This window comes from Myotis yumanensis, unplaced genomic scaffold (genome assembly GCF_028538775.1).
Source record: "Myotis yumanensis isolate MYYU_CA2020_CCGP unplaced genomic scaffold, mMyoYum1.0.hap1 SCAF_3, whole genome shotgun sequence".
In the NCBI taxonomy this organism is placed as follows: Eukaryota; Metazoa; Chordata; class Mammalia; order Chiroptera; family Vespertilionidae; genus Myotis; species Myotis yumanensis.
Window position 1 is genome coordinate 89,694,996 of NW_027223754.1, and position 25,815 is coordinate 89,720,810.

A 25,815-nucleotide genomic window follows, 5' to 3' on the forward strand; every position below is an offset into this window, starting at 1 on the left:
AGACAAGATGTGCCTTCTCATTAAAGAACACGGCACTAAGCAAAGAGTACAGACTTCCAGTTATAAGATGATTAAGGTCTGGGGGTCAAATGCACAGCATAATGATTATCCTATATAATGAAAGCCTAATAATGCAAATTGAAACCTCAACCAGGAGTTCCACCAGGAGTTTGACCACTTGCTATGATGAGCGCTGGCCACCAGGGGGCGGCATGGAGCATGGCAGGCATTGGCATGCAGTGCTGGCAGGGGGCGGCAATGGAGGCACTGCAGGCTCCAATGGGCCCCAACAAGAGTGGGACCAGGACAGGATGAGTGTGTCCAGCAGGTGAGTGGGTGGCACCAGACCAAGGAGAGTGCAAGCCACTGGTTGCCAGGCGGGGGCCAATCATCCCACTGATCCCCCCTCCACCACCAGGCTCCCAGGCACTGAGGGAGCCAGGAGGGGGCCCAATGCCCCTCTGATCTGATCACAGGGCGACCAGTGGTGTCAGCAGAGTGAGGGGGGTGGGACCACCAGCAGGCTCCCTCAGCACCTGGGAGCCAGGCAGTGGGGGGGGGTGGTCGGGGGGCGGCGATCAGGCCCCCACAGACAGTGACCAGCAGTAGTGGCGAGGGGGCAGGTGGCTGGGGAAAGGGAGGGAGTACCCAGCTGGCAGCCGGCAGCTGCTAGGGACCCTACCAGTGCACAAATTTCATGCACTGGGCCTCTAGTAGTTAATAATAGACTTGAAAATTGCTAAGAGGGCAGATCTTAAATGTTCTCACTACAAAAAAGAAATGGTAATTATGTGACGTGATGCTAGCAAAGGCTATGATGGAAATAATTTTGCAATATATAAATGTATCTAATCAACACATAAGTGTTGTGTCAATGGAATCTCAATAAAGCTAAGGGGTAGGGGAAATAACTTAGCACCACCTGTAGTCTTGCCAAAAGGATTAAACATGAGTCTGATTGAGACGTTGGATCCAACCATCAATTTGCAAGAAATATGAAGGACAGAAGACCGTGCTGAATTGCACCATGATTATACAATAAAAATTTCCATGCTATACATAATTCTTCAGGTCAAATGCAGCAAATCAATTTTAAGATAAGTGAAGAGATAAAGGAGAAATTAGCAATTGAAAAAGGCTTAGTCATAATTTTTTTAAATGAGAAAGATGTGTTTAGGATGTATCTGGATAATAAAGATATTTGAACAAAATAAATAATTGATTACTAGATTAGTTTATATTTATCATATTAATATAGTAGTGTCCTATGGACCAAGTGGAAGGACTTTTTTTTTCTTCTCCCACCAGATGTCTTGTGGAAATTTTATTAGCTAGAATGTAAAATGAATTGTCAGTCAAATAAAAAGAACACTTAAAAAACAACAACACGGGTAACATTTTCCAACAGCTTTTTTAAATAGTCAGACATTTCAAATATTATAAGGAAAATAAGGAGAAAAACCCAGAAACTATAACTTCAGTACATTTCAAACAGAATGTCCCCCAGGTCAATTAAAAATGAAAGAAAAAATAGCTTCAATTCCATTTTTCTTTCCTTTAAAAATACATGTTATCTGTACAAGATACACTACAGTAAACATTGAAAATCATATTAGCCCTTTTATTAAATCAAAATTATTTAATTCACATTGTGGTTAATACTAGATTTATGTATTCATCATTCATCTAGTTTATTTGACAAATATTAAAAATATTTAAAAGAAAAAAGCAAAGAATGCCTTGGAATTGAAAAATAGTTACTACATTTTTATGCGGTTTAGTGTTCCACAGTGTTTATTAAAAGTTATATAAAATTTCTTTTTAATATTAAAAATAACAGTATTTATATTTCTGAGAGATAGAGAAAGGTTGTTTGTTTTGTTTTTAAAACAAGCGTGAAGATCTTAGATACACAATTGCAACTGGTAATGGAGATATGAAAATAACATGCTAACCACTGAACACATTTTTATTACCCATTAGCACTCTAGAAATTATACAAACCCTATAAAATGCCTCCTCCTAACCCCTGTTGGACAGCAATACAATTCTCTATTCAGAATTCACATAATTACAATACATAATAGTTCAGGTCTTTTTTTTTTTTAATGCAATAAAACCAGACAGTCAAAATATAAAAAATTAGAAGTAAAACATTTAATGAATTTACACATTTAAGAACTTTAAATACTGTTTAAAAATTTAAAAAAAATAATGTTACATCCCACCTAAGACTTCCAAGATACTTTGTAACAGAAACAACTGTAAATAAAAAGACACACACACACAAAAACAACACACAAACAAACCAACAAAACAAGAACAAAAACACAAGTTAAAATGTCACTGCTATGAGGCACATTCTAGTACCTGAATTTGCAGATATTGCTCCAAAAAGAATCTTAGAGCTTCCACATTTGAAATAACAAAAACTATCAGCCAATTTTAGTAACTAATTCCCTGGTTTTTCGAAAAAAAAAAATCTGTTCACCTAAATACAGTGTTTCACAGAACAAAACAAAGATTCTTCATTAAAAGAGTTGCAAATCTAAAAACCTCTGTTAAAAATACGTTTCGCTCACAATGATTTGGGGGGGAGGGTCACTGTGCTACTATTCTGGGCTGTGGGCCTGCGCTTGCCCTGACGTCTGGCGGCAGAAAGTGACCCGCTGCCTGTGACATTGCGCCCAGGCCACAGCGTAGTTGGGGGAGCGCTGGCCTGAGGGCGCGCTGGCAGCGGACGTGGGACTTGCAGTGTGGGCTGCCCCCGCGCCTGGTAGGGGCTGCCCCAGCCTCGGGTCAGGAAGCCGGAGGACGGCTCCCAGGGGTGCGGTGAGGGTTTGTCCACTGCAGCAGCAATGCTTGGGAAGCACCCTGAGCTCCTTGGAGGAGAGGTGTCTATTTTTTATTTTTTTTAAATATATTTTATTGATTTTTTACAGAGAGGAAGGGAGAGGGATAGAGAGTTAGAAACATCGATGAGAGAGAAACATCGATCAGCTGCCTCCTGCACACTCCCCACTGGGGATGTGCCCGCAACCCAGGTACATGCCCTTGACCGGAATCGAACCTGGGACCCTTGAGTCTGCAGGCCGATGCTCTATCCACTGAGCCAAACCTGTCAGGGCTTTTTAAATATATATATATATATATATATTATTGATTTTTTTTTTTTTTTTTTTTAGAGAGAGGAAGGGAGAAGGATAGAGAGTTGGAGGAGAGGTGTTTAGATGAGGCGCGGCAGGTGGCTGGCTGAAGGAGCGCTGACCAACGGCTCCAGGTGCTCCAAGTTGGAACCGCCAACTTTCTCACCTAGGAGATGTGTGTCCCCTGGATCTGCTGAGGAACCAACCCCCTGAGGAACATTCGCAGTTGGTTCGGTGTTGGGAGGGGGCCGATGCAGCTGCATGATGCTCCTGACTGCTGGCTTACGCTTCTGATGTCCTCACCTCCTTTGCCGAGGACTGTGTTAACTCTTGGATGCCACCAGGGATTCCCACGCTCCAGGCACAGCCATGGACTCGTTGTCTACAACTGCAGGGCCTCAAAGTCATCTCTTTGCCGGGCTGTGAGAATAAGCTCGCTGAGGACGAGTGCTGTGTGCTGCCATCGGTGGAGGACCCCTGACCTGTGCAGCTCTCTGGGCTAATACTACACCGTCTGTTTGAACTGAGTGCTCACACCAGCGTCACTCTGGCTCTTCTTGATCATTTCTCCGCTTCTTCCTTGTGCCATCCCAGCAGCAGGGCCAGATACTCTGTACTGCCTCCTCCCGTTTGGGATGTGACGTCACCGTACCCCGCGAGCGTCAGCTTGGTCTTTTTCTCCGATGCTCTCTAATACCACTTCTCTTGTTTGTACTTCAAACGGATCTCCAGGATGCGAAGAGGCTTGTCCGCTCCCATGGGCAATGGGCGTCCTGGATTATGACCATTTCACACCCATCCGCTCCTGCAACTGCTTTGCTGTTTCCTTCCTTTGCCGATGGCCAGACCCATCTTGGACACAGGGACAAGCATCTCCTGGGTTGTGCTATGTCATTATGAAAGCCAGGTTCATCCGACAGCGGTCCACTATCTGATCGAGGAGCCGTGTGGCGTGTTCAATACGTTCTGGGGTTTGGTTAATTACACAGGGCCCCTCTGGAATCCCAGAATGCTCTGAAGCATCTGAATTGAGTAACCAGATTGTGCTTGAATCCGTGAAATCTGCTCACCTCCCCTGCCAATAATAAATCCAATTATTTAATCAGGCACTTTGAATTCTTCTGTTATTAGTACCCTTTGATGTACCAAGGCCCCAAAAGCCATTCTTGTACTCTATATTCATACCCTGAAGGGTCCACTAGAGGTGTGGGATTATTCAAGTGAGAAGCTGAATCGATTTAGCTGCAATCTGCTGGACCTAGTGCAGGGCATCCAGGCAGCCCCTGCACTGCTCTGCCCCTGCACCAGCTCCACAATTGCCTCCCCCCCACCTCCCCTTGCTCTCTGGCCTGCCTACCCCTCTGCTTTGCAAGGACTTCTGGGGAGACTGGCCAAGTTCTATTTCCTGGCCTGATTGTTCAGCTTATAGCTCTTTAAGCAAACATTGGTTCTGCAGCTTCTTTTGCATCAGGCTTGTTTTAAAATATGAAGTTGTTTTTGTAAGTCTATGTTTTACTACAATTGTTTATTGATTCCTGTAGTGCTATTAAGATATGGGGACCTGCCGAGGCCGGTTTGGCTCAGTGGATAGAGCGTCGGCCTGCGGACTGGGAGGTCCCGGGTTCGATTCCGGTCAAGGGCATGTACCTGGGTTGCAGGCACATCCCCGGTGGGGGATGTGCAGGAGGCAGCTGATCGATGTTTCTCTCTCATCGATGTTTCTAGCTCTCTCTATCTCTCTCCCTTCCTCTCTGTGAAAAATCAATAAAATATATTTAAAAAAAAAAAAAAAAAAAAAAAAAAAGATATGGGGACCTTATGATAAATGTCAGATATAAAGAAGGTTGCATTTAAAAAAAAGTTTAAAAAATATTTTTATTGATTTCAGAGAAAGGAAGGGAGAGGGATAGCAAAATAGAAACATCAATGATGAAAGAATCATGGATAGGCTGCCTTCTGCACGCCCCCTACTGGGGATCCAGGGAAACCTGGGCATGTGCCCTGACCAGGAATGTGACCTCCTGGTTCATAGGTCCTTGCTCTTTTATGGACCCACACCCGCTGGGTGAGGCTTCATTTGTTTACACTAAAATTTTGAGTCCAAAACCAACTGAACAAATGGAAATAAAGATGTAAGATTTGCATGAAAGAACTTGGGAGTTTCTTTTATAGTAAGCTCAATATGCATTAACACTATGCTAAAGCAATTCCTAAGAGCTAGCCTGGTCTTTAGTCACAGTGATAAAGATACAAAACTAAACAACAGAGATGATGGTTGCTCTCCACCCTGAACGGTTGTGGGCTCATACTGATACTGATACTGATACTGACAGGCAGGGTGGTTCAGAGGAGATGGACTAGAGCAGTGGTTCTCAACCTTGGCTGCACATTAGAATCACCTGGAAATCTTTTTAAAATCCTGATTTCTGGGCCTCATCCTCTGGAAATTCTGTTTCTTTGTTACTAATGTTGTGGCCCCACCCCATAACAAAGAAACAGAATTTCTGGAGGATGAGGCCCAGAAATCAGGATTTTAAAAAGATTTCCAGGTGATTCTAATGTGCAGCCAAGGTTGAGAACCACTGTACTAGAGAGTGGAGGTTCTCAAAACCTTAGTATAAAAGGAATAATGAAGAAAGACTAGACTGAAAGATATGTGACCATTAACTTAAACATTTGAAAAACAGCCTGTTCTAAGAGAGAATATAGTTGTTCTAAATGGTCCCAAAATCAGTGGGTGAAGAGACAGGAAGACAAATTTTGCCTCATAAAGAATCTTTTGACCATCAGAGTCTGAGAAAATGTGATGAATTACTTTAGAAAGTACTAGGTTCTTGTCACTGGAATTCAGTCATAGGTGGGAAGACCACTTGGGGATGGGTAACATATAAGTTTTAAAAAGTTTGGGTGAATGAAATCTATAGGTTCTTTTAGTTTTGAGGTTTTTAGAATTCTTATTATTCTGCTAGCACAAGGATCCCTGGGACCAGGAGCTATAGAAATAACTCATTTATATCAACTCTTAACTTCCTCACCATGATAAGAGTGATCTGTGAGAAAAACATCTTTTTTGTATTATAAAATGCTATCATTTAAGCATTTCTATTAAAATGTTTAATAGAAACAAATTTGAGGAGTTTAGCTTCTACCTAAAACCCTTTGCGCAATTTTTCAGCCATAAGCAATCACAAAGGCTTTACCTGGGAGTCTCGTGGAGGAAGCCAGCCCTGCCCACACAACACTTAGCACAAAGCCAGGGCAGGGCAGGCTCTGAAGGAGGGTGTAGTCAAAGACTCCGGCCCTCCTGGCTGGCCCTACTCTTACGCATAACTGCATTTCTAGCCCAAGCACCTTGATTTGAGGTCTTTTTATGGGGACACTTTGAAGACACTTTTCCCCACACTGACTTGGTATTCAGTACTTTTCCACTTCTAGCACCCCCTTTCTTCCCTCCTTCTAGCCCCCAGACTAAACATGAGTCTAATCATGTTGATATATGATCCATAAAACCACAGGAGCCATAAAGCTTCAGGAGTGCTGTGTTCAGGGCTCCCTCAATATGAGGCAACTCTCTCAATATGTGGTCACATATCTTAAAGTTTTATTATTCAAGTGCATGGATCCACTTGAACCTCACCAGGTACACTTATTCTGTTAGGAAAAGTGGATCAGAGGGAAGTCGGTGCTTTCTCCGGTGTTAGCCTCTTGCTTACACTATCACAGTAAGTGATTAGAAGTTTCATTGTTATTTTCATTTTGGCTTGTTGCTTTAGTCAGCTACTCTGACACCTGAGAGCTCAGCTCTCTTGAGTTCAGCTGAGCTAACACAACACATAATCATGCTTCAGAAATATTGAGGTTAATTTTATATCTAAGATCACACATCATTATGAACTATTCTTTGCACTTAATAATAAATGCTTTCATGCTTGTTATGAGAACCCACTGCAGGCAGCCAATTTTACTCTCCATTACAGGTTACTATACCCTTGACAGCTTGTCTGAAGTCCACTACCAATAGATATAAATCTTACTGCACACACATTAACATAGCTGCTAATTTGAGACTCCTTTATTATGTACATGTCTTGTCCATTAAACTTCCCTGAGCTCCTTCCACATACTTCTTTTCCTGTCTTTGGTAGCACCTCTGTGAGTCTCATCTTACCTACATTCAAGATAGGCCTGTAACAGGGTGGAAATACAAGAGCAGATTGCCTGTCACCCTTTCCTGCAGGGCTGTCAAGGTGGGGACAATACTGACCTCACTGTAGTACCAGAGACGGGTATGTGACCCAAGTGAGAGGACTGCAGCTCAATGACTATGTGATGGTTACAGAGAAGGGCAATGAGCCAGGCTGAAATCACATCTTCCCAAGGATTTTCCTGCCATGGGTATGGGGAAAAGTGATTTTGTTTTCTTCTGAAATCTTGAGCCCCAACGTCCATAAAGTGCATGCCACTTTGAACACCTTCCCCAATTGGAAAAAATTGTCTGGTGTAGGATTGAATAAAGCCAACACTCATAAAGGAAATAGAAGATAGAGAAAGAAATTGAAAAATAGACTCTTTGGGTCCAATGCTACTAATGTGTACCTCAATTTCGTAGTTACATAAGTCAATTACTTCATTTTCCTTTGGTTTAAATCCATGTGAGTAGGGTTTGTCATTTACAAACACAAAAATTCTGATTAATACATACAGTATATCACAGTTGTTTGTTCAACATAATGCTTTCCTGAATAATTGTGTTAATGAGACAAGTTCTGAAATTAAAACTATAAAGTGAAGATAATAGCATTCGATTAATTTTGTCCCATAGTCATTTATTCAATTGTTATGGAAGGGAAGATTTGAAAGGCAGATAAGAAATCAATTATAGCATAAAGCTCTGATATCTGGATTGCAAAATTCTAATCTCTATAAGATGAATATAATATAGCTATTTCTGCTTGAGAAATAAGTGGTTTCTGCCTAATTTTGAATTTTTGCCTTATTGTGTGCTCTGAATCAGTCCTTCTATGAGTGGAAAATATTAATTCTCATCAAAACTCATTTGAATTCTGACAATAGTTGTGATGTACATTTGCATCTAATTACATTCCACTAAAAGGAACAAAATTGGATGCAGCACAGACTGAATTGTGTTGAGTCCTGAAGAAGTAAGGGAGTCTAGAAAAATCAGAATGGTCTGGTGAATTGAAAGAGGGTAGGTGCTTGCAGAGCATCATATTTTCACCACCTGAATGTAATAGAAGGAAGGCATGGCACTCATGCAGGATGTCAGTATCTCTTGGCCCTGGGTTCTTGAAGGTAGGGCTTCTCTGAGTAAACACACATACACAGTTATACAGACATACACTCAGATTCATTCTCTCTCTCTCTTCCCTCTCTCTTCTCCTCCCTCCCTCCTATCCTCACTCTGTCTGTGTTCCTGGCTCCTTAAATGCCTAAAAGTCACTAGCCACATTTATTTTTTTTAAATATTTTTATTGATTTTAGAGAGGAAAGGAGAGGGAGAGAGAGAGAGAGATAGAAACATCAATGATGAGAGAGAATCATTGATTGGCTGCCTCCTGCACGCACCCTACTGGAGATCGAGCCCACAACCAAGGTACATGCCCTTGACCGGAATCAAACCTGGGACCCTTCAGTCCGCAGGCCGACACTATCCACTGAGCCAAACCAGCCAGGGCACTAGCTACATTTATTATCCAAACAATTAAAATAGTATCAAAGGAGCCACAAAAGTGTTCAAGTGTCTACAGATTTACCCATTTGCTCTTTCTCTTTTAGCCACTCCAGGCCATCAACACTTTTTAAACAAACACTGTACAGTTTATTAAAAACCTATCACCCCACTCAAAATTTCTTGATGGCTGCTTTAGATATTTTATACAAACATCTACAATATTTTTTCCACATTCTGCTTAGGAAAAAAAGTTTTATTTGAAAAATCTTCATGAATGTCCTGATTTCTCTGTTTCTTGCATTAATTAATCTACAACAAGTTTTTCAATCATTTGGGTTCCAAAATCCTGCTGCATATCAGTATTCCCTGCAGAATTTCCTTGGAATCCAGATGTGGAAGCCTCTGCTCTACACTGACAGTGTGCTCTGAAGACAAGCAGCATTGGCATCACTTTCTCTGAGCTTCTTAAAAATGCAAAATCTCTGGCTCCACTACAGACATAATAAATCAAAATCTGCAGCAAAGACCCCAGGCGAGTCCCTGCACATTAGTGTTTTAGAAACATCTACAGCCCTAACCAGTTTGGCTCAGTGGATAGAGCGTCGGCCTGCGGACTCAAGGGTCCCAGGTTCGATTTCGGTCAAGGGCATGTACCTTGGTTGTGGGCACATCCCCAGTAAGGGAGTGTGCAGGAGGCAGCTGATTGATGTTTCTCTCTCATCGATGTTTCTAGCTCTCTATCCCTCTCCCTTCCTCTCTGTAAAAAATCAATAAAATATATATTTTTTAAAAAAAGAAACATCTATAGAGGATGGTCATTCTTTTCTCTATTCCTATTATACAAAGTTTTGACATCTTCTACTTAGTTAAGAAAACTATGTAGTACACTTAAGTTTTATTTATTTTTCATGTGTACCTTGTACCAGTAAAACTTAAATCCTATCTTAGACCACAGGTAAAAATAAGGTTTTAAACTTTGTAAAGTCCCCCTTTGATGTCTCATTGCATTTTATTTTCAGAATATTCCCTATAGGCCTGTATCACCAAAGTATTTTGAACTTTATCTTTCTATATTTCTTGATCTTTGCTTCTTATGTTGGTTTCATTTCCAAGGCTGTTTCATCTTAGCTGTGACATTGTCATTCATCTCCTGCTAAATTTTCAAAATCATTCCTTCGATAGACTTCCGAGGCTCTAGTCTGCCTTTCATCTTTATGGCCAGCTTTAATTTTGTCTAATATGAAGACCCCATTTTCTGTAGGCTCTCAGGCTCTATGTAACTTCCAAATTTCATTTCTAGGACATTGTCTGCCAATATCTGCTTTCTGGCAGTTCCTACTTTACTTCAAAATGTCTGGATAAAGGTGACTCATCAATCACCTTGACACTTTATTTTCCCACAGCTGGATGCTTAGTGTTACTCTAACCATCTTCATGAGGATCCTCAATTTTTCGCTTTTCATCTGGATATTTTGATGTTACACAGATGCAGTAGATTGAAAACACACAAGCGCAGTGACTGGCTTATTATAGTGATAGTAGTAAGGAGTAAGCAATGATCAATCAGACTATGAGGACTGTTATGAAAGAATTCTATCTGCCTCAGTGTCTTCACTTTCTCACTTCCAAAGACCTTTCTACTATTTCCTTTCAGTCACTTCTCCCATGATCAGACCCTGGGCCAGGCCATCATCAGGAAGTACCCACCTCTGGCACTGTGAATGCTAATTTTCCACTATTTCATGAAAAATCTTTTATCTATCAGACTTCAATTCTCTCATCCATGCCTTTTGACACTGATTTGGGTTAAATCAACTAGAACATGGACTCAGCCTTTCGGCATCTTCCACAAGATATGAGATTACCAAAGAATGTCATCATTATTGAGGTTATTAATAAAGACTTTGTGTAATCACACAGAAAGGTTGCATCACAATATTATTGTTCAATATTATTGTTCTCCATAGTCCAGACCTATCCAAATAGAGCTCTGCCCTCCTCACTCACAGTACTTAACCCACAGACTCCTCTCTCTGATGCCATCTCCTCTCCTACTCAAGACTTCACTCAAGTTTTTCCATCCCTGTTCAGGGAAAGTCCGTTCTGCTCTAGCTCCCACTCCCCAAAAGCCAGTATACCCATTGAAACTAATATTAGTGTCTATTGTGCTACAGAATTTCAGGCATGCAAGACAGAAAAACATATTGGTAAGGGATAAGATGAAATTGCAAAGAATATGGAATAATGAAAGAGCTCAAAGGAAAAGGGTTTGAGAATAAATACACTTAAAATCAAGGTGTGTTTGCACTCTCTATGCCTCATATTGACCAAGGTTTTCACTGGTTCTCAGTGTACAAAAATTATGTGAAAGTCACTACTAATGAAGTATTACTGTGGGCACATGTCCATCCATTAGGCCTTTGCTGGGGTTGACCAGCAGACCTTGAGCAATGCATGAATGATTACTCTGACACATGTTTCTGTGAAAGAGAGGGCTAAGGGACTGCTTGGCTTGAGAAACCAAACAGCTCTGTTCACCTGCCTCCTCAGGTTTTTATGGTAACAACAGCTTGAACTAAAATTAACTTCTAGATACTATCAGCAGGGTAAGTATCCTTGAGAAGACACATGCATCTGCAGTGTCCTTTAAGCAAGGACATCTGAAGACTAAGCATAAAGATTCCAATAAACACCCAGGTGCTCACACATACACAGACTTGCTTCCCTACAGGCCTTACAGCACAGAAATTAGAATCAAAGCCTCTGAAGTTCAACTGCCTCCTTATAGCTCTCAACAAGCTACTTAACTCCTCTGTGCCTCATCTTTAAAATGGGAATAATAAAAGTATCTGCCCCTGAGGTAATGATGAGGTTTATATGAAATCATCAATGTATGGTGCTTAGCACAGAGCCTAGCCCAAAGTAAGCACTAAATACATGCAGTTACATTAAGGATTAGCATTGATCATAAACCCTTTTTCTGAAGGGGTCCCATTAAAACAGCATCTTATTTTGATAACTTTATCTGTCATTTTAACATGGCTTCTGTGTGGACTGAAAGATGAAAGAAATAAAGATATAGAGTAAGGCAGAGGTAGGGTAGAGCACTGGACTTTTAAATTAAAACAAAAGTGATGAAAATAAATATAATTCCTCTGCTCCAATGAATTGTTGCAGAAATAGACTCCAAAATTAAATCAATATGGTCAAGGAAAATGAAAGCTCTTCCACTGTACTCTCCTGCCTTTACTCACGTCCACATCCAACTCATACCTGGAAGACAAGAATAAATGTTCTTTTCAAAGGATCTCTTAGTAGAGATTTGACATTCTTTCTGAGTAACCCACTCCTTCTGAGTGTCAGATTGGAACATGTATGTCCTTTTATTCTAGAAACGGATGTATGTATTGAACAAAAACTGAGTGGTAAGTGGGCATAGAATTGACAAAATGTTCTGTCCTTTATTTACAGTTCTGTTTCCTAATTACCACACATGATTTGCAATGTATAGAAAATAATTGCCCAAAATGCTGCACTTGTACTCATATATTCTTGGGAAAACTTTACATTATTTTCTTAGTTTGTAACATCCTTGTCATTACTATAGTCTTGTTGATCCAAATTTGTAAAAATGTTAATAAATATTAAACTATGACTACCACTTCAAGAGAGGACCTTTAGAAATCACCCTTGGGTTGCTGGCCCTGGTGTGCAGAAAACATAAGGAAACGTGGGCAGAAGCAGGAAGGCCAGCTCTGAGGATGTGTGGTAAACAGCTGAGAGATGTTGGAAGCCAGAGTAGGCAGTGAAGTGGGGTTGGAGAAACAAGGAAGGACAGACCAATAGTAAGGAAGTAGGGTGACAGCATATGGTGACAAATTCCTTCTGCTTATTTTTTTTTACTTATTATTAGTCTTCAATGAAAAAAGAAAAAACTTCCCTTCCTATATCTGGCAATACATTATATTTATTAAGTGCATCAGGAGAAGAGGAGAGAATTAATACTTTCCGAATGTCTGTTAGGTCTTTGGACCTCTCCTTTATCTATACCAACTCCCTTGGTGACTTAACCAATATCTATACACTGAGGGCTCCAAATTATCTATGTTTAGGTTCAACTTCTTCCCTGAATTTCAGGCTTATATATTCAGCTGTCTACTCAACTTCTCCACCTGCATTTCTATTAGGCATCTTAGACTTAACATACACCTAAATAAACTTGTGATCCTTCCTCTATCTTTTTCATCTCAGTATTGGCCTCTCCATTCTTAAATGGTCAGGTCAAAAATTTTCCAGTAATCCTTGACTGTTCTTTCGGTTACATACCTCTTCCAGTCAATCAGAAAGTCCTATAGATTTACCTTCAAAATATATCCAAGAGGGCCCTTTCTTTCCAGTAACAATGAGATGTATTATTCAGGCAACCCTAAGAACAAAATTTTTTTAAATTTATTAATTGATTTCAGAGAGACAGGGAGAGGGAGAGAGAGAGAAAGATTTGCTGTTCCAGTTATTTAGGCATTCATTAGTTGATTCGTGTATGTAACCTGACCAGGGATCAAACCTGCAACCTTGGAGTACCAAGACAATGCTCTAGCCAAATGAGCTACCTGGCCAGGGCCAAACAAAATATTTGCAACAAAAATATTTTTTAAAAACCTAAGAATTGAAAGATAATCAGGAATTATAAAAACTGAAGAAGAAAGGATAATTCGGGAACAAAAAAGAGAGAGAGAGAGAGAGAGAGAGAGAGAGAGATCTTTGCTCTAATGGCATGTGTCTATCCAAAACATTTTCCTTGTGAATGTAAACATTATGGGAATATAGCAAGAAACTTTCTCAAACTTAGTTGGGAACTTAAGGGCCTATGGTGCTAGGATGGTGCAGAAATTGTTCAGTCCTCACATGGAGTTCTACCTCATCTTTATTTCTGAGTCATCTAGTGAATCTCAAGCTTTGAACTTGATTTAGTTTATCCACAACTGGTAGCATCCCATGCCTGGCAGAAGCAATGAAAAATCCTATCTGGATGCAGTTTTCTTAATTAATTATAGGCCCCAAATTATACCAACAATATTTTTCAAATAAAACATCCAGTATCTAGTCATACATTAAACACTAGGCATACAAGGAAGCTAGAAATAACCAGCAGAAGCAACAGGGAACACAGGCTTTGGTGGATACCTCATACACCAAAGAGTCTATAAAGTAATCATGCTCACTATATCTGAATAAAACAAAAGACAAACTGGAGGATCTCTTTGTCATTTTATAAAATGACAAAGCAGAAAATTTTTTTAATTTTATAGAAATTAAAACAGAATAAAATTTAAAATTACATGGATGGGTTCAATAGAAAATTAGACACAATTGAAGAGAATTAGTGAAGTGGAGTGTCAGCCTGGGGTCTCTTATTGAGAGGTATGGGCATGCTGAGTCCAGCTGCTGCTTATTTGAGAGATTTTAGAAAAGTCTGAAACCCGAGCCATGACAGGTTATTCATATGGAAAAACCACTGCAAACAGCTTGGGTGGGGCTGAAAATTATGTGGGGCAGAGTCTCAGGGAATCACCAGGGCCAGGCAAACAATGTGAACCAGGTTGATAGAAACTCAGATATGGCACCTACCAGTTGGCTCTGTGGTGGCGGAGGTTTCAGCATAGGAACAATGATTTCCACCAGCACTTTCGTCTGGGCAAAACCTGCCCCCAGTTCTTGCCCTAATGCTAAGCAATTTGGTTCCTCTCCATGTGTCTCTGGATCCTTTCAAGCTGCTGCCCCAGCACTGGAGCTCAGAGGGAGTGAGTCTGAGTAAGTCCATGCACAGGCCCTTTAAGAGGAGCACCTGGGACTCCAGCAGCCTTTGTGTCACTCAGCCACAATTCCTGATGGGTTTTACAGCCTGAAGTTATGGGGACTTCTCTTTCTGGCACTGGAACCCTGGGCCAAGGGTCTTGGTGTGCGATTAGGACCTCTGCATCCAAGGTATCCCTCCTGATTAAAAAAAGAAACACCACACATGGGTATCGGACCAGCCTGTTCCATGTCTCTGCTTTCTTCTACTAGTTTTAATGTGTCTTCTTCTTTAATTCTCTAGTTGTAGGACTTCAGTTCAGCCAGATTTCAGGTGGTTCTGAATGATGGTTGCTCTGTGGTTTAGTTGTAATTTGGATGGGGTTGTGGGAGGATGCAGGTGCCATGTTTATCTACACTACCATCTTGACCAGAAGTCCTACAGAATGTTCTTGTTGTACAAACAAAGATTTCACAATGGAAGGAAGTTCCCACTCTGTGCTAGGAAATCTATGGCTATGTAACTTTCCTAGTGGTTGTTGATAGCCAAACAGATTATTTCACACAAATTAATATGCCTTTAAAGCTATACAATTTTTTTTTGAAAGTGAGTTTCTTCAAGCAAGCTTTTGAAGTTTACTATAATAGGGCAATTGTGTATACAAAAGAGATAGCACTGCTTTGTTCTGAGATTAATCCAAAGCCAGTTAGAGCACCAGTGTGTGAAAAGCTTTAAAAATCTACCTTAAGGAGAGAAGAAAAATGGCGGAGGCTTAGACGGACGTGTTGGTGCTTCGTCCCGGAGCAGATAGGGGCGAGCAGCTGAAACGGGTAACAATCAGCCCGATCAAGCTGGGGAGGTTCAGCTGAGAGACAGTCTGCAGCCAGGAAAGACAGAGAACTCCTAAAAAATGCGGATGGTTAGAGATTGAGGCTGAAACTTCCCCCTGGGCGCCAGCGCAGCGGCGAGACCGCGCCATCTTGGGAAGTGGTTACCGGCATCCAGAGATCGGCTGCTAACCCGGCGGCTACTAACCCGGCGGCTACTAACCCGGAGGCAACGACTCGCAAGCAGCGCGACTGCAAGAGCCAGAGGAGACCTGCACCCCTCCACGGAAAGATTCAAGCAACAGTGGCCTCCTGATCACCACACGCTCTGCCTGGGGAACAGTTGCTGTGTGTGAAGCCTCCCTCCACCAGCCAGAAGAGCCACCACAACTGTGAACAGCACCCACCAGAGGCTCTGCTATCAACAGAGGAGCCGCTGCTACCACAACCGCCCAAGGAGCAACCACAGCCCGAGGAGCCACTGCCACCCAGGGTCCAGCCACTGAACGACTCAACAACTAGTCATGTCAGTGAGATCAAACATGGGTAGACAAAGAAACCCCCAAAGGAAAGAAAAGGAGGACTTGCCAGAAAAGCAGCTAAGTGAGACAGAGATATGCAACATGACGGAAAAAGAATTCAGAATAAGGTTCCTAGAGTACATGCACCAGATGCTCAAGAAGCAAGAAGAAACAGATGAAAAACTCAACTACTTATGCAAGAAGCTAGAAGAAACAGATGAAAAAATCAACAACTTAAGTAAGTCCCAAGAAGAAATGAAGAGCGACATAGCTGCAATAAAAAACACCATTGAAAGTATCAACAGTAGACTGGGAGAAGCGGAGGACCGAATTAGTGAATTAGAAGACAAGGAAGCAAAACACACTCAAACTGTACTGCAAATGAAGAAAAAAATTAAAAGACAGGAGGAGAGCCTAAGGGAACTTTGGGACAACATGAAACGAAACAACATACGAATAATAGGGGTGCCAGAACAACAGAAAGATGAACATGGATTAGAAAACCTATTCGAAGAAATAATATCAGAAAACTTCCCTGAGGTGGGGAAGAAAAAAGTCACACAAGCCCAGAGAGTCCCAAACAAGGTGAACCCGAAAAGACCCACACCAAGACACATCATAATTACCATGGCAAATGTTCAGGATAAAGAGAGAATCTTACAGGCTGCAAGAGAGAGACGGAAAGTAACATACAAGGGAGCTCCCATTAGATTATCAATTGATTTCTCAACAGAAACTCATCAGGCCAGAAAAGAATGGACGGAAATCTACAAAGTGATGCAAAGCAAAGGACTGAATCCAAGAATACTCTATCCAGCAAGGCTATCATTCAAAATTGAAGGGGAAATAAGAAGCTTCACAGACAAAAAAGGGCTAAGGGAGTTTATCACCACCAAGCCAGCCATGCAAGAAATGCTAAAGGGACTGGTGTAAAAAGAAGAATTATCAAGCTCAGAAAGAAAACAGCCACACACACACAAAAAAAGAAATGGCTACAAACAAGTACCTTTCAATAATAACTTTAAATGTAAATGGACTAAATGCTCCAACCAAAAGACATCGAGTGGCTGAATGGATAAAAAAACATGACCCATACATTTGCTGTCTACAAGAGACCCACCTCATTAGAAGGGACTCACACAGACTGAAAGTGAAGGGATGGAAAAATATCTTTCACGCAAATGGAAAGGAAAAGAAAGCTGGGGTAGCAATACTTATATCTGACAAAATACATCTCAAAGTGAAGGCCATAACCAGAGATAAGGAAGGCCACTTCATAATACTAAAGGGATCAATACAACAAGAAGATATAACCCTGGTAAACATATATGCACCCAATGCAGGAGCACCCACATACATAAGAAAACTTCTGGAAGATATCAGGGGTGAGATCGACAATAATACAATCATAGTAGGGGACTTTAATACACCACTGACATCACTGGATAAATCCGCTAGACAAACAATCAGCAAAGAAACAGCAATCCTAAATGACTCACTAGATCAGATGGACTTAATTGACATCTTCAGAACACTTCACCCCACAGCTGCGGAATATACATTCCTCTCAGGTGCTCATGGGACATATTCAAAAATAGACCACATATTGGGTCACAAGCAAAGTCTCCACAAATTCAAGAAGATTGAAATCATAAAAAGCATCTTCTCAGACCACGATGGCATAATGTTAGAAATAAACCACAATAAAAACAACCCAAAATACTCAAACACTTGGAAGCTGAATAGCATGTTATTAAATATTGATTGGGTTACCGATGACATCAAAGAAGAAATTAAAAACATCCTGGACACTAATGACAATGAAAACACAACAATCCAAAACCTCTGGGACACAATGAAAGCAGTCCTGAGAGGGAAGTTTATAGCTCTACAGGCCTATCTCAAAAAACAAGAAAAAATGGTAGTTAACCATCTAACTCTACAACTCAAAGAATTAGAAAGAGAGCAACAAGAAAACCCCAGAGTGAGCAGAAGGAAGGAGATAATAAAGATTAGAGCAGAAATCAATGAAATAGAGACCAAAAAAACAATACAGAAAATCAATGAAACCAAGAGCTGGTTCTTTGAAAGGATAAACAAGATTGACAAACCCCTAGCCAGGCTCACCAAGAAGCAAAGAGAGAGGTCCCAAATAAACCAAATCAGAAATGATAGAGGCGAAATAACAACAGACCCCACAGAAATACAAATGATTGTTAAACAATACTACGGGCAACTCTACTCCAACAAACTAGACAACCTGGAGGAAATGGACAAATTCCTAGAAAAATACAACATTCCAAAACTCAATCAGGAAGAATCTAAAAACCTCAATAGGCCAATAACTATGGAAGAAATTGAAGCAGTCATCAGAAAGCTTCCAGCAAACAAAAGCCCAGGGCCAGACGGCTTCACAGGGGAGTTCTACCAAACATTCAAGGAAGAACTAAAACCTACCCTCCTCAGACTACTACAAAAAATTCAAGAGGAAGGAACACTTCCAAGCTCATTCTATGAAGCCAGCATCACCCTAATACCAAAACCAGGTAAAGACATCACAATGAAAGAGAATTACAGGCCAATATCCCTCATGAACATAGATGCAAAAATCCTCAACAAAATCTTAGCAAATCGAATCCAGCAGTACATCAGAAGGATCATACACCATGACCAAGTAGGATTTATCCCAGAGATGCAAGGATGGTACAACATCCGTAAATCAATAAATGTGATACATCACATAAACAAATTGAAAGAAAAAAACCACATGGTCATATCAATTGATGCAGAAAAGGCATTCGACAAAATCCAACACCCATTTTTGATAAAAACTCTCAGAAAGGTGGGAATAGAAGGATCATACCTCAACATAATAAAAGCCATATATGACAGGCCCACGGCCAACATCATACTCAATGGTCAAAAACTAACACCATTTCCCCTAAGAACAGGAACAAGACAGGGATGCCCACTTTCACCACTCCTGTTCAACATAGTACTGGAAGTATTAGCCATTGCAATTAGGCAAGAAGAAGAAATAAAAGGCATCCAAATTGGAAAAGAGGAAGTAAAACTGTCCTTATTTGCAGATGACATGATATTATACATACAAAACCCAAGAGACTCCATCCAAAAGCTACTAGACTTAATACATGAATTTGGCAATGTAGCAGGATACAAAATTAACCCCAAGAAATCTGAGGCATTTCTATACACCAATAGTGAACTTTCAGAAAGAGAGATTAGAAAAACAATCCCATTTACCATAGCACCAAAAAAATTAAGATACCTAGGAATAAACTTAACTAAAGAGGTTAAAGACCTCTACTCAGAAAACTACAGGACGTTGAAAAAAGAGATAGAGGAAGACATAAACAGATGGAAGAACATACCATGTTCTTGGATTGGTAGAATCAACATCATTAAAATGTCCATACTACCCAAAGCAATCTATAAATTCAACGCACTTCCCATTAAAATACCAATGGCCTTCCTCAAAGATCTTGAACGAACTCTCCAAAAATTCATCTGGAATAAAAAAAGACCCCGAATAGCTGCAACGATCCTGAGAAAGAACAAAGTAGGTGGGATCTCAATGCCAGATATCAAGCTGTATTACAAAGCCACTGTTCTCAAAACTGCCTGGTACTGGCACAAGAACAGACATATAGATCAGTGGAATAGAATAGAGAGTCCAGAAATTAGCCCGAACCAATATGCTCAATTAATTTTTGACAAAGGAGGCATGAACATACAATGGAGCCAAGATAGTCTCTTCAATAAATGGTGTTGGGAAAATTGGACAGACATATGCAAGAAAATGAAACTAGACCACCAACTTACACCATACACAAGAATAAACTCAAAATGGATAAAGGACTTAAATGTACGACAGGAAACCATAAAAATTCTAGAAGAATACAAAGGCAACAAAATCTCAGACATATGCCAAAACAATTTCTTCACTGATACAGCTCCTAGGGCAGTTGAAACTAAAGAGAAACTGAACAAATGGGACTACATCAAAATAAAAAGCTTCTGCACAGCAAAAGAAACCATCAACAAAACAACAAGAAAACCCACCTCGTGGGAAAACATATTTGCCAACGTCATATCTGATAAGGGCTTAATCTCCAAAATTTATAGGGAACTCATACAACTTAACAAAAAGAAGATAAACAATCCAATCAAAAAATGGGCAAAGGATCTAAATAGACACCTTTCAAAAGAGGACATTCAGAAAGCCAAGAGACATATGAAAACATGCTCAAAGTCACTAATCATCCGAGAGATGCAAATCAAAACAACAATGAGGTACCATCTCACACCTGTCAGAATGGCCATCATCAACAAATCAACAAACGACAAGTGCTGGAGAGGATGTGGAGAAAAAGGAACACTTGTGCACTGCTGGTGGGAATGCAGACTGGTGCAGCCACTATGGAAGGCAGTATGGAGGTTCCTCAAAAAATTGGAAATGGAACTCCCATTTGACCCTGTGATCCCACTTCTAGGAATATATCCCAAGAAACCAGAAACACCAATCAGAAAGGATATATGTACCCAGATGTTCGTAGCAGCACAATTCACCATAGCTAAGATCTGGAAACAGCCTAAGTGCCCATCAGTAGATGAATGGATTAGAAAACTGTGGTACATCTACACGATGGAATACTATGCTGCTGTTAAAAAGAAGGAACTCCTACCATTTGCAACAGCATGGATGGAACTGGAGAGCATTATGCTAAGTGAAACAAGCCAGTCAATGAAGGAAAAATACCACATGATCTCACTCATTCATGGATAATAAAGACCATTACAAACTTTTGAACAATAATAGATACAGAGGCAGAGCTGCCTCAAACTGATTGTCAAACTGCAGTGGGAAGGCCAGGGAGGGTTGGGGGGGAGGAGAGGGGGGATTAAGAGATCAACCGAAGGACTTGTATGCACCCATATAACCATAACTAATGGACATAAGACACTGGGGGGTAAGGGAGGGCAGGGGCTTGTCAAGGGCGGGGGGGAAAAAGGACACTTATGTAATACCCTTTGTAATACTTTAAGCGAAAAAAAAAATAAATAAAAATAAAAAAATAAATAAATAAAAATCTACCTTAAGGAGATTGAATATGCCAATCCACATTTCAAAGTACTTTTTAAAAAATTGTTAAATTTTCACATAGGTACAGGAACCCTCAAAATTAGGTGAACATTTTGAACAACACTGATTTCAGGTGATCTCTTTTATGTAAAAGCTGGCACCTCTTGGATTTGATCAGAAGTCACATAGTCTTTCTTCTGGTTATTAAAAAAACGATTTTACCTACAATGTAGTTGTATTTTTAAAATAAAAAATGAATATATTGCCAGAGAGTTATGTGTCTGTCCAATACATTAACTCCAATGATACTTGGGTTCATAGGGTTTGGGTATGTCTGTATCACAACTTTTGCTAACAATTTTCTATGGATGTAAAAGACATGCTCTGAAATCCAGATCTTTATGGTGGTAATTATATGTATGATGGGTAGGCAGTGCTAGCAAACAATAAAGCAACAAGGTAACACCTGCCCCTACCCCTTCATACTGTCAGCTATCACAGCTGGTTATCGCTGTACCATACTTTTTAATCATTTTGTTTCTCCATGCTACATTTGAAACAATTTTTTATGAGTTATTATCCAGTATAGTACAGAGTTAGCCAGCTGTGATAGCTGAGGGTGTGAAAGGGTAGAGGCTGGTGTTGCCTCTTTTCCTCATTGTTTGCTAGCACTGCCTACCCATCCAGATCATTACCACCATGAAGATCTGGATTTCAGAACATGTCTTTTATATCCATAGAAAATTGTTAGCAAAAGCTGTGATGCAGACATACTCAAACCCTATGAACCCAAGTATCATTGGAGTTAATTTATTGGATAGACACATAAATATCTCTGGAAAGTTGCATAGCCATAGATTTCCTAGCACAGAGTGGGAACTGCCTTCCATTGTGAAATCTTTGTTTGTACAACAAGAACATTCTGTAGGACTTCTGGTCAAGATGGTAGTGTAGATAAACATGGCACCTGCATCCTCCCACAACCCCATCCAAATTACAATTAAACCACAGAGCAACCATCATTCAGAACCACCTGAAATCTGGCTGAACTGAAGTCCTACAACTAGAGAATTAAAGAAGAAGGCACATTAAAACTAGTAGAAGAAAGCAGAGACATGGAACAGGCTGGTCCGATACCCATGTGTGGTGTTTCTTTTTTTAATCAGGAGGGATACCTTGGATGCAGAGGTCCTAGTCCCATACAAGAACCCTTGGCCCAGGGTTCCAGTGCCAGAAAGAGAAGTCCACATAACTTCAGGCTGTAAAACCCATCAGGAATTGTGGCTGAGTGACACAAAGGCTGAACCTGCATTTGGCCTGGTGAGATGGTGCCTCTTGGCTATGCAGCAGGAGAGATGGTGCCTCTTGGCTATGCAGCAGGAAAAGTTCAACACAGCGACAATGATGGCCATCCCTTTAGCCCTTGCACCAAAACCACACAACTCAGTTTCTCTCTGTATGTCTCTGGCACCCCTCCAGCTACAGACCCTCCACTAGAGCCCATGGTCAGTGCCTACAAACAAGTGTTTGTGTGCTGACCATTTAAGAGGGTGCCTGGTAGCCTTTCTTCTCACTGAGAAGGATGGAGGAACCTTTGCTGATTTTTATAGCCAGATGTTATACGGACTTCTGTTCCTGGCACTTCTGTTCTGGATTGGGGAGCCCAACATGAGTCTGAGACCCCTCATTCTTCAGTGGGACCTCTGTAGCTAAGATATCCCTCTGGAATCTCAACTGCCACATATGAATGTGGGGCCAGTCTGTTTTGTGTCTCCACCCCTCTTACCAGTCGCAATGTGGCTTATTTTTTATATCTTTAGCTATTGGACATCTGTTCACCTAGTTTTCAGATGGTTCTACAGCTTGATTGTTCTACAATTTAGTTGTAATTTTGGTGTATTCATGAGAGGAGGTGAATACAGTGTTCACATACTCTGCCATCTTGACCAGAACACTGAATATATTTTTAAGATTAAGATATCTTATCACCAAGTAAACTTTTATTAACTTAATATAAATTAATAAAAAAATTTCTGTTAAGATGCTTGAAATCCTTTTAGGCAATTTTGTACTCTTCATTTCTATCAGGCCTGAGAAGATCTTTCAGCTATTTTTTGTTACACAACTATACACTTATGGGTTCATTCCAACCCCAAACAGCTCATAGAGGCATTTTCCCTCCAAAAAAGCAAGTCTGTTTTATTTACTACTACATCCCCAGCACCTAGAACAGTACCTGGTGATACAATCAATGGGGGCAAATCAACAATTAGAATAAAGAGTATGTCAAATGGTGGCTAGTGCTGTGAAGAAAATAAAGCAGATTGTGGAGGGGTGAAGTATAACATTTTTAGAAAGTGATCAAAGGGAGTTTTATTGATACATTTATATTTGAGTAAAGACTTGATGATTTAGTAAAGCAAGGCATGAAGCTCTTGAGAGTAAGAGATTTTCAGGCAAAAGAGTAGCAAGTGCAAAGGTCCTAGGGGTAGGAGTATGTTAATTAAATAATATGGTGAATTTCTTTTAAATTTTACACTTCAAATATACACAGATTGTTCCTGAACTTAACACAGGAATATGAATACAATAGATTTTATCTATTTCATCATTTCTTTATTTCCTAGGGTTAAAGACACTAACTAAGAAAACAATTTTATTACCTCAACTAAATGGGGGTTACTGATCTAAGGGAGCTGGAGCTGAGGTTACTAGTCCAAAAGAAGTGGTGTGACTCTCCCAAGAAAGCAGGGTGATTCCTCTGAGAACCAAAGTTATTTATTAACAAGTTGAAAATATGCAGGGCAGTTTTGCAAATGACTCTGAGCCATACAGTTTGAGTTCCCTTTAATGGATATTGTCCCAATTAGGACATCCAGTCCATACCTGCCTAGTGGAGTAATCTCTCAGTCCACATACCTGAATTCAGGTCTACATTGCCTAATTCTCAAGTCCAATTTAAATCTGCAACTCTTGGACTAAAATAAATAAATCTGGCTATCTCCCAGCTCTCAGCATGAGCCATAGCTTCTCCATAGTTTTAATGACACCTTGTTTCACTTTTCTGTCAGGCTTTGTGATTCTCAGCTACTTCTTCATGAATCACATCCTACTCAACCTCCACATAATATTTGACATTCTTGATGGCTTAGCCCCTTTCCAAAACTGTCACCTACTTTGGCTTTTATTAATCTATTATCGTTATTTTCTGGACCCCTTGTTCCTCTATTCCTCTCTGTGACAGTGATGTTCCCAGAGTCTGCTCTGACTCTTTTCTCTCCCCCGGCACTAACTCTCACTTAATGCTCATAACATGCTCTTTACATTAGTCCTCCCTACTTTAGCTCATAGGGAAAGGTGAGGCAATTTCCATGCCCATCCCCACTGCCATCACCATTGTTAGCTGATAAGTAATGTCACTTGCTGAGTGTTAAACAGAAAAACAAATAGCACAGTGATAATGTTATCTATACTTATAATAGGGTAATATGCAAATTGGTCTGGGATGCTGTGACATAATGACCAAACAGCAGGAGGGTGGGGCAGTGAGCTACCTGCGGCAGAGAGCTACAGGAGGGCGGGGCAGCGGGCAGCAGGCAGTGAGCTACGAGCAGCAGTGAGCTACGTGCAGTGGAGAGCTATGAGCAGCAGTGGACCGGGCAGCCAGCTGAGGCAAGTGGCAGCAAGCTACTTGCACATGGATTCGTGTGCAGGTCCACTAGTTTATATATAGAAGAAAATAAAGGGATTGTGTACAAAACTGATGTTATTTGTGTCTATCCAATATCAGTCAAGCTGGCTTGGGAGTACCTTCATCTCAGAGACACAATTGCAGTGGGATTTTTAACCAAGAAAGCTGAAATGTGAACACTTATATTTTGCTCTTCCTGAAGAACTTGAATAGAAGAATGTGGTCGGTAAGTGGCCTAGAGAAAGAACAAGACCATGTGGCTTTGCCTACGTGTCCAATGCACAGACCAGAGGAGGGGGAACCTGTGTGGTCTGACTTGAGAGTTCAACGTGTGGTTCACACTCTGTTCTCCCCACTCTGCCTAAAGGTTTGCCTGAAGTAAGCAGTCTGTAGCCAGGCTACTTAAGAAAATAATCCCATGTTTTGGTATGTAGGTAAGAAAGAAAAAATAGAAAAGGCACTGACATCCCAGCCCTCACCGCAGCCCCTTCCTCTATCCTGGTCCTCAGCAGGAACCCTCCATGGCTGTAGGCATGTGTCTCTTCAAGCTGATCATGGCCTATCACAGTCATAATGTTATTGGCTCTTCGGGGACCATGAGTCACCAACTTGGGACTCTCTCTCTCATACACTTCTAGTGATAGCAATAGGAAGAGGGTGGGATCTTGAGACTGTGAATTTAGGAATCTAACCACCTGGGTTCAAATCCCAGCACAGCCACTTACTGGCTATGCACCTTTATCAACTTACCTGCCTCACGTTTCTCCTCTGAAAAGTAGAGATAGAGCACCAATCCCATAGAGCAGGGTCCTCAAACTTTTTAAACAGGGGGCTAGTTCACTGTCCCTCAGACCATTGGAGGGCCTGACTATAGTTTTAAAAAAAAACTATGAACAAATTCCTATGCACACTGCACATATCTTATTTTGAAGTAAAAAAACAAAACGGGAACAAATACAATATTTGTATTTGCATGTGGCCCGCGGGCCGTAGTTTGAGGACCCCTGCCATAGAGGTTAAGCATTCAGTGAGTTAATATA

At 40.8% G+C, this 25,815-nt stretch overlaps 1 pseudogene; it reads right to left on the reverse strand.

Moving 5' to 3' along the window:
* Positions 1–2,612: 2,612 nt before the first annotated feature.
* Positions 2,613–25,815, reverse strand: part of LOC139006238 (far upstream element-binding protein 3-like) — a 33,730-nt pseudogene continuing 10,527 nt past the window's right edge.